This window comes from Vespula vulgaris, chromosome 1 (assembly GCF_905475345.1).
Source record: "Vespula vulgaris chromosome 1, iyVesVulg1.1, whole genome shotgun sequence".
Lineage (NCBI taxonomy): Eukaryota > Metazoa > Arthropoda > Insecta > Hymenoptera > Vespidae > Vespula > Vespula vulgaris.
The window spans coordinates 7091113-7100899 of NC_066586.1; the positions used below are offsets into that span (position 1 = coordinate 7091113).

The window sequence follows — 9787 nt, forward strand, 5'->3', positions numbered from 1 at the left end:
ACGATACAGTTAGTGTATTAAAAAAATTGCTTTACTCAACTACATTCTCGAATAGTCAAAAATCAATTTTCGATCGAATAAATCAATTGAAATTATTAATTATAGATGGACGAAATTATTAGCTATATGTTACCAACAAGATAAGAAATTTATTGGCTAACTAAGAGAAGAAAAACGAGATGAGAACGGACAAGAACGGACACACCAAAACGAGTGCGGTTTGATGACGAGGTAGACAGCATCCTCTCATAGAGATGAGCTCGAGCTAGCCACGGTAATTGTCATGCAAAGTACATTAGCATCATAAGCGACCAAATATTCCACGTTCCATTGTGTTCGCTCGTTAGTTCATTAATTCACTGCGACGCGACATCCTCGGACTTTGGTTCTCCCCGTGTGCTTTGCTTTCAAATAAATCGCTCAGGAAAGTCTGACTTTAGGTTTAATTGTAACCTGCTGCGTAATTCATGATATCATAAATACGGAAAAAGAAAAGGATTTATAATAGCTCGACCTTGGGAATACGTCTTTCAAAGTATTTTACATAAACGATATTTTTATTGCATAGGTACATATGCTATTTACGAAGGAAAATAAAATGAAACTTGAAAACTATGTTCCAAAATCGTTTCATTTCTTTCAATGAATTTAATTTCATTTCTTAAAGTATATAAAATATAATCTAGTAATTAATTAAAAAAAAAAAACTTATTAGCATTAAAAAAAAAGAAACTTACTATAAGTTAATCCCGTTTAATTTTAAACATCAAGGTTGCTTTATGCTCGCTTAAATGCTTTAAATCTAAGCTTAAATTGAAGAAGCAAGATAAACATTCGTTACACGTATCGACAATCGATCGTTGAGAATCATTGAGAAAAATTCAAGTGGAAATTTAGATAGATTCGTCGACGATAGAAAATAGTCGCAAGAGCCGAGTTAAAGATTTGTTCGTAAACTCTTGTAAGAGTCCCATCACGTATCCAATTTTCCGGAGATCAGCCGTTTCGATCCAGGAGCTTTAGAAATCGGCAAATTGAAAGTAAACCGTAGCGATGTGATGCTGACCGAGAGGAATCAACGTCATCTTCGTGTCCAACTCGATCTTCTTTTCTCACCGTCCCGTTTCTCTATCTATCTCGTCTACCCTTTGAAACCAAGCTTGGTAAGAAAAATTCTCTTCTCCGTTTCGTATACTTTCTCTGACGTACGACACAACCTACGCACTAACACATCGATAAAGATATGTATTTATGTATATGTATAAGACTTGTACGAGTTGTTTCTCAACTTCCGTGTCTCCATCGAAGACGAGAGAGAAAGAGAGAGAGAGAGAAAACAAAAAGTCATCTTCACGTAATGTCAAGCTTCTCTTTGATCTTTCCGATGGTAAGGGAACGCGGCTTTCTAAAGAAGAACGAGTTCGAGTCCCTTTGTTAGGAACTGTACGCCGCGGTCGTTCCATACTTTTCCAAGCGGATCAATTCCGTCGTGCTGATTTTATGTCCCTTCCTTGGAGCATCGGTACTTGAACTTGTAAACTTTTAAAAAATGCAATGGAAGAAATAAAATAGTAAAGAAGAAGAAAAAGAGAGAAAAAAACTAGAAAAATTGTGGAGCCATTAAATCTCTCTAGAGATCTTACGAACTAAAGAAAATGTTTCTATCTTTTCGAAGAGTTACATTATCACCTAAAAACATTTAATTGTTGGATATTTAATTCTCCTTCGTATTTCATACAATTCCATTTTTAATTAAATACGACGAATTCTTTTGCAAATTGCAATGCTTACAAGTTAATAAAATAAATTATACTGCAAGCTAATAAAATAAAAATAAATACGAATTATAGATAGTAGGAATTCAATATATTATTAATTAAATATATTCCTATTCAAAATGATGTTAATATTAATTTGACTCGTCGAAAATACTATTCCGAAATTACGAAATAAGCAAATAATCAGGGTCGATGGAGAGAAAGAAAATAAAATCATTAAAGCAGAGTCGAGTTAATTGACAGGAAAGGCGTGGATAAAGACCGCGAAGACATGGTCACGATGGACGTGAAAGAATCGTAAATTTGAAGCTGGCATAAAACGGCGAAACAAATCGCGAAGCAACCTCTTCTTCTTCTTACTTCGACCGTATGCGATGCTCATTGTCACAGTCATCCTCGTACGCCGATTGGTCGCGCTGTTATTAAGAGTTATAGCGAGACGAGCACGATTAAACTTTCGTAAGACTTGTATAAAAAGATGAAAAAAACGTTTGAGAGTGAATGATTCGAAATGAACTGTCGATTTCGATCAAGAAATATCGAAGTCCATGAACTCCGATATTTCTACCTCGAGTATTATCCTATGAAACTCTTATTATTCTTTGATGATAACTCGTCGACTTAGAGATAAGAAAAGATCTCAACGAGAGAGAGAAAAGTCCTTTGCGAATTAAAGAGGAAGTTGTTTAAATCCTCCCCTCTTCTTAAATTAAGTTCCAAGCTGAATGAAAGAATTCGCTCGATTTTTTTGTACTTATCTAATAAAAAGAAAAAAGAAAAAAGAAAAGAAATAAAAACAATGATATTCCAAAAAAAAAGTTCGAAGCAAACTATTCGTTTCTTCTTTTTTCTTGCTTGATACATAAGTATTTTTCCATGAAAGTAAAATCACAAAGCACGGTGTTCGCGACTCTCTCGCGTATTCTCGGCTATCGATCGTATCGTAACTATGTATCAGTGGCCCGTATCGGATGCCCCTATCAGCCAATTAGTAGAAATGAGATCGGAGGCGTAGATTAAGAAGCAACTTCCTGTGACATTCGGTACTGGCATATTTCAACGAGTTTCATCGTTACCTACAGAAACTCTACTGTCTTTAACTTTAGAATGTTGTTACTGTCTACGGTAATCTTCTCTCGTCTACTCGAAAGTTTTATACATGTTATTAAATATGTATATATGTATATGATATCTATTCATAAATGCCCAAGCAAATATCTCGAAATCGGCTGAAGTTACAAGAAAGTTCATTAAACAAAACTTATACAGTTCTTTACAAAGTGCAGGTAAACATTTTTTTTTACTCGTAATCATTTCCAATTATGAAGATGAATATAATTTTTCTTAAATGAATATAATTTCTTTGCATATTTATGTAATAGTATTTGTAGTATTTGCACTGAAAATCGTAAAAAAAAGTAAAAAATGCATACTGTGTATCTTTTACGTGATAATCGGTATCTTAATGACTAATTAACAGATCCATACTGCGCTGTAATTCAAATTCCATGCTATACAAACATATTATTTACAAATCAAGCGGTCGTGTGTTGTGATGAATTGAAGGTCAGTGATACTGTTCAACGTAATCAAGTTCATAATATTATGTAGTCTGACGAATTATTTTTCAAATTGTGATATGAAAACTCAATTACTTTATTACTTAACATGTCAATTATGTCGTAAAAACGATGTACAATAGCCATTTTTTATTAAATATAATATTTTAATAAAAAATGATCTATAAAAATGACTATAAATATGCAAAAAAAAATTATGGGTATTCATTGAAAAAAATTAGGATGATCTTTATACCTCGAAAAGGTCATGAGTAAAAAAATATTGTTTACATGCACTTTGTAGCTGACTCAGCGTCGTGCAAATTTCTCTTATTAAACTTTCTTGTAACTTCAACCAGTCGTGAGATATTTGCTCGAACATCTATGGACTAACACCCTGTATATATTTACAATGTACAATATACCTAAGCATATTAACTTAATCGAAAAAAAGAAGAAAGAAAAATATGATAATATGATCGATGTATATACGTTTATAGCAAGCCAATTATCAACACGAAAGAATGGCGAGTTTAATTAAACTCCATCGTATAAATTCTAATTAAGAATAGACATAATTAGAAAGACGAATGTAATTGCTTTTATCGAAATAGAGTTTACGTTCTAACGAAGATTCTCCTTCGATCTTTCCTCTTGAATAATTTTAATTAATTTCTATACTTCATAATTTTTATAATTTAAATATAATAAAATATTATCGATCCTCAACGATCTTTTTTTACGGACGGAGTCATTCTCAAAAGTTTATTATCATGATTCACTATAGAATAACTGAAAGAAAGTTTCTTTGAATCCGATTACAAAAGTTCGAATAGTAAGACGAGAAAGAGGATTTAGAGGCGCATAGGATAGACGTATAGAGCAGCTTTCCACAACGACAGTAGAAGATCCGAAACAGTTTTCTTTCGATGGCAAGAAGAAGGCCAATGATCTTTTCTTAAAGCAAAGACACGTATTGATTTCTTTATTGGTCTTTTATGTCCTTTTTATTTGTATCTCTAAACTCGCATACTCTTTTTAAACGAACGATACTTGAAATTATAAGTAAGATCGGATAAATAATTACTCTCAACTCGACGACGAATATTATTATTTTGTTAAAGAAATAAAAGTCAATAAAATTTATCATTTATATTTGCAATGGGATATTTCTTCTTACGAATAAACGAACACACGCGTATATAAAAATAATCAATTAAATCGAACTGGACGGTCGATGACTAACACTGTAAAAAACAAATTAAAACAAAAAATAAAAAACCAATCTAGTGTATAAATTTCTGATTATAGTAGATATAGAAGTAAGTTACAAATGTATAAGATTTATCACGACACACATATGAGTCGAAATATCGTCGGTGAATTAATTAGCGACGATCGTTAACGTGGAACACAACCGGCTATTGACGACGATACTCGAGGGCTAATAGATCGAATCGATTGTCCGAGAGAGCGTGACCTTCGCCTTCGATACTTCTCACGGCGAAACGAGCATCTGGACCGGCAAGTTAACGCAATCGCACTTTTATTAGTCCTGACGTCAGTCCTATTGCGTTGTTATGGACGTTTAGTTAAACACTTTTTTCTGCTTTTCAAAGGTGACTTCAACGTTATGTTTATTGCTTTCCTAAAGTCTTTGAAAGATGCACGTTGTTTTCTTTATATACTTGCAATTTCTTTTATAATCAGAATATGAATAATTTTTTGTTATTTTTTATTTATATATACGTATAAAAATTATTGTTAATGATATATATATATTTAAAATTTATTGCTCAAAGGATTAGTCTACACGAGATAAACTATTAACTCAATCATCACCCTTTGAAGGCATAAAAAGAGTCGGAAGAAGAGCAAACGTAATGGAGAAAAAGAAAAAGAGAGAGAGAGAGAGAATTAAAAGTATATCCATTTCGATGGTTTTATATTTTACCCTAAGAAAGTTATACAGGCGGAGCGTATCATCCTACCTTCTTTAAATTCGAATGCGTGCAGCAATGCCGCTTCGTGACCAACTCCGGCAGAAACTTGTAAGATTAAGTACCAACCTTTTCGTACTCGTAAATCAGGAGGGAGTAAGTTGGAGCAATGAGGAGTAAAGAGGATGGAATCCTTCTAAGAACTACTTGCTTTCGAATATCTCTCGCTGGATTATTTACGCATACGGAGAATTCTTTCTAAACAGATTTTGAACGAGGTTCCTTTTTTTTCTTTTTTCTTTTCTTTCCAAAGAGAACAGGGATTGTCATCGTTCCGAACCGAAGGATGTTGGTCGATACTTTGACCGAAGTTCTTTCTTTCTCAACTATTTAAAAGTTCAAGAATCGCGAAAATTTTCCATCTCACAAATATTAATAAAAATTATCTCATAGTAACAGTAACACTCTTCTCGCACGATCCTTCGAGAATGATAAACAAATCTACCGAAGAGAATCTTCTTTCGCCAACCGAAACATCTTTATCAATATTTATAAAGATTCTGTCTACGTTAAAGTCATTTCCAAGGACCTTGGAAAGTCCCTAGGAAAAGTCCTTTTGAAATATTCCACAACTTTTTTTTTTGAGGAGATCCACGTTATTTGTTTTCAAATATATATCATTCGATTTCATGAATTCTCTGTAAGAATATAATGAAAAATAAGAGAGAGCCGTAAGATAAAGAAAAAGAAGGATGTAAAGACAATTATTTTATTACGAATCTAGGACTCTCGAGATTCGATTTGTTACGTTGTATCTCGTCGCAATGAAAGTGGTCGGTGTTAAACGTTCGAGGACGCTATCCGGACAGCAATGTTCGAAATGGTATGCAAGAAAGCGTTTGGACTCTATGTGAACGAGCAAAGAAACGAGAGTGCGAGCAAAAATATATAAGAAGAAGCAGGAAAGAGAGAGGGAGAGAGAGAGAGAAAAGAGAGAGAAAAAAAAGAAAGAGAGAAAGAAAAAGAAAAAGAGAAAGAGAAAGAGAGAGTGAGGTGGCCGGGTAGGTAGATGTATTGTAGGTAGATGGTTAAGTAGGCAGACAAGTTAGTAGGCGGAGACCGTCTATCAGGTGACTTCCCAAACTTCCACAACTTTTACGCCTGCCTACGCGTCTACATGCACGAAAGTAAAAGATTGTAAATATATACTATACGTATGTACATATCTATGTATATGTGTATTCGCAAATGCAACGTGCATGGAATATGCCTAAGCTCGCTTTCACGCTTATATTTAATTTTTCAGTATTTTCACAACGATGTATCATCTTTGATCGTAAAAATACATAAATCGAACATTTCGTTTACGAACAAATTTTCAGTGAATTTTTATTGATAAAATTCTTAGGACGATACACTTTTTCTCTCTCTCTCTCTCTTTTTCTCGTTCTATTAGAATAATTGTATACAATAATGAAATTGAAAAAACTTGAAAGGATTTTATTGCAGAGGAAAACAAATTCTCGTTCGTTCACCTTCACGAATCCGTTAAAACTTCAAGCAAAGTAAAAGAGAGAAAGAGAGAATATACGGAAAAGTCTGGTGTCAAGAAAGAAAAACATATATGATAGGAATTGCGGAAACCATGTGTAAAGTTATTCTCACTTTGACTCGCTAGGATTGCCGATTCACGCGTTTCTATGTAGTCGGTTGTTCTCTTGTGTAGACACCTTAAAGCGGATGTCGTCTTTTTGTCGCGTGCAACCTTCTCTCCCTCTCTTTCTTTCTTCTCCGTATCCCTTCCCACTATACAATCTCTTCTCGGTGCATCGTTCTTGCCGGATCCGTCTCTTTCTCTACTAGCAAGCTTGCGAAACGTAATTTAATCGCACATAGCTTCGCGTTAAAGCTACAGTTTCGAGTGTTACTCGCTATTGTCGATTCTTTCTTTCTCTTCCGAGAGATCGAATTTTATATAATTAAAATAGCTTAGACGTTAGATGCGATAAGGTATAACAATGAGATCGTGAGATATCATTAATGAGATGTCGAGTAACTACTGAAAAGCAGATATTCATTTGATGTCAAGAAGAAACAATACAAGTCTTCCTCGAAGTAATTAATGCGTTCATGCGAACGTTTCTTATCAAAGAGTATGCATGTCAGAAGAAATAGTCTCGAATATTATTCGACTAGATATTACGAGTAAATCATTTTCTTTTTCGAACGGATTAAATGTTTTATTTATTAGCGATAGGGTTCTGGAGAATTCGTAGAAAAGTTTTTCTGAATAAAGATCTGCGATATAGAATGTTTCTTATCAAAAACTATTCATATTGATAAAATTAATCTCGACTATTATTCGATTAGATATTAACTGGTAAATCATTGTTTTCTTTTTCAAATAGGATTAAATATTTTAATTATTAGCAAATAGAAAAGTTTAAATAAAAATCTATGATATAGAATGTTTCTTATCAAAAATTATTCATATCGGTAGGGTTAATCTAGAATATTATTCGATTAGATATTATTGGTAAATCATTGTTTTTTTTTTTTCTAAGCGGATTAAATGTGTTAGTTATTAACGATAGGAGTCTAGAGAATTCGTAGAAAAGTTTTTTTGAATGATGATCTATGATATAGTCGAACGTACTTCGTTTCTTTCGAAGCGATACGCCCCTTGGCACACAACCACCTCCCCTACGAGATAGCATTGTCCCAGTGGCCTACTACTGATTTACGTCTCTTTCTCGCGATCGTTATACGATGGCATCGATGCATTTGCCGTTTTTTCCCTTTTACACCCCTCGGCATCCCCCGGCGCCAGTGATAAGCTCGCTCGTACGTAAAATCAAACTTTTCCAGCCTTCGTGCAACTCTAACTCCGATCATAAATCTTCAACGTAACTCTCCATTAGCGCTCCATAAGAATGCTAAAAAAGAAGTCGATAAAATGCTCCGTCTTTTCCAACTCTACGTCGCTGTACGAATAATAACGCAGCGAAGTGTGAAATGTCGAATCGCTGCTGTTAATTTCTTAATGCTAATACCTATAAGAAATGAAATCTGAATACGATTTCGATTTATAATCGATTACAGTCGACGTCGTTTTTTATATTATTAAATAAATATTATAATAGAAATATTCTTTTTATTTCTAAAATCGAATATATTACGAATAAAAAAAGTAAAAACGAACAGATGTAACCAAAATTATCGAAAAACTATATTCACGTATGAAAAAAGATAATTTCTGTTGTATCAAACGTTTCATACGTGACAATGAGAAGAATAGAAATATAAAAATATTATCCTTGCACATGCGATATTATTACGCGTGGATACAAAATATCCTCTCGTTTTACGTAATCGGGTTAACGTCCGAGTTGACGCTTCTGACCTAAAGAATACAAAGTCCATAGCACGTTTTAACGGGTGTATCACTTAAAACTCGAGTAACAGTACGTATGCACGCGTACTGTTACATAAGAATCTTACGCGCAACGGTTCAGAGTTTCTCGAGATCATCGAGAAGAAGGGCAATGGATGTAGGTAAATCTAAACGCCGAGGGCCGTTACATTTTCCAACGAATACAGTCGTTGGAATGCATGCTATAAATTTCAGACGCGGTGTATACGGTGCCCATATATTCTGAACGTTGTCTTGGCATACCAAAAAGAAAAAGCAAGAGAGAGAGAGAGAGAGAGAGAGAGAGAGAAAGTGTGCGTGTATATGTGAGAGATAGATAGATAGAGAGAGAGAGAGAGAGAGAGAGAGAGAGAGAGAGAGAGAGAGAGAGAGAGAGAGAGAGAGAGAGAGATTGCACGTGGTTAAGAAGAACCTTTATGAGTGAAAATGTCAAAAAAAATATAAAAGATGCTCGACAAAGTGAGCGAAGTACGAAACGTTCGCAATGTTTATTTTCGAGTCGAACGAGCTTTCGTTTTTCTATTTTTCATGTTTGTAAATTAGTACGAATGAACATTGAGAAAAAAAAATTCATAAACAGACAATAAAGTCTAGCCATAGTTTGATATTAAATTTTAAAATATCTCCATATGTTTATCATATTACAAATAAATTATAAAATATTCACACGATACTGTTTTAAATAATCTATAAACGATCTTTACATAGACAGAAGTGAGAAAGGAAAGGGTTAAGTGTAACGTTGTTATCGAACGATCTATATCGTATTCCTTCTTTTCTCGTTAGGAATACGATAAGAAACGATTACTCGTATAAATGAGAGAAATATCACTTTGTTTTGATCTCGTTCGATGATATTAAAGAACTTTCGTGGAAATAATAATCACGACCGAGGAGATTCGAGAACGTACGAATTCGAAAATAGCGATGCCTGTTTGTAATACGTGAAAAAGGAGCGGTAAAAAGTTACACACACCGCAGGAACTTAGCAGTGTTCTTAAGATAACCGGTACATCGGCGCGATACCCTATAGGTATATAATGCCGAGGCCATAAACGTACTTTTTACTCTTCCTTC

The 9787-nt window shown here is 34.0% G+C and overlaps 1 protein-coding gene across 3 annotated transcripts in view; it reads right to left on the reverse strand.

The window, feature by feature from the left end:
* The window catches only part of LOC127062522 (FH1/FH2 domain-containing protein 3), a 63489-nt gene that overhangs the window by 51054 nt on the left and 2648 nt on the right, over positions 1 to 9787 (reverse strand). The gene's annotated exons all lie outside the window — the stretch shown is intronic.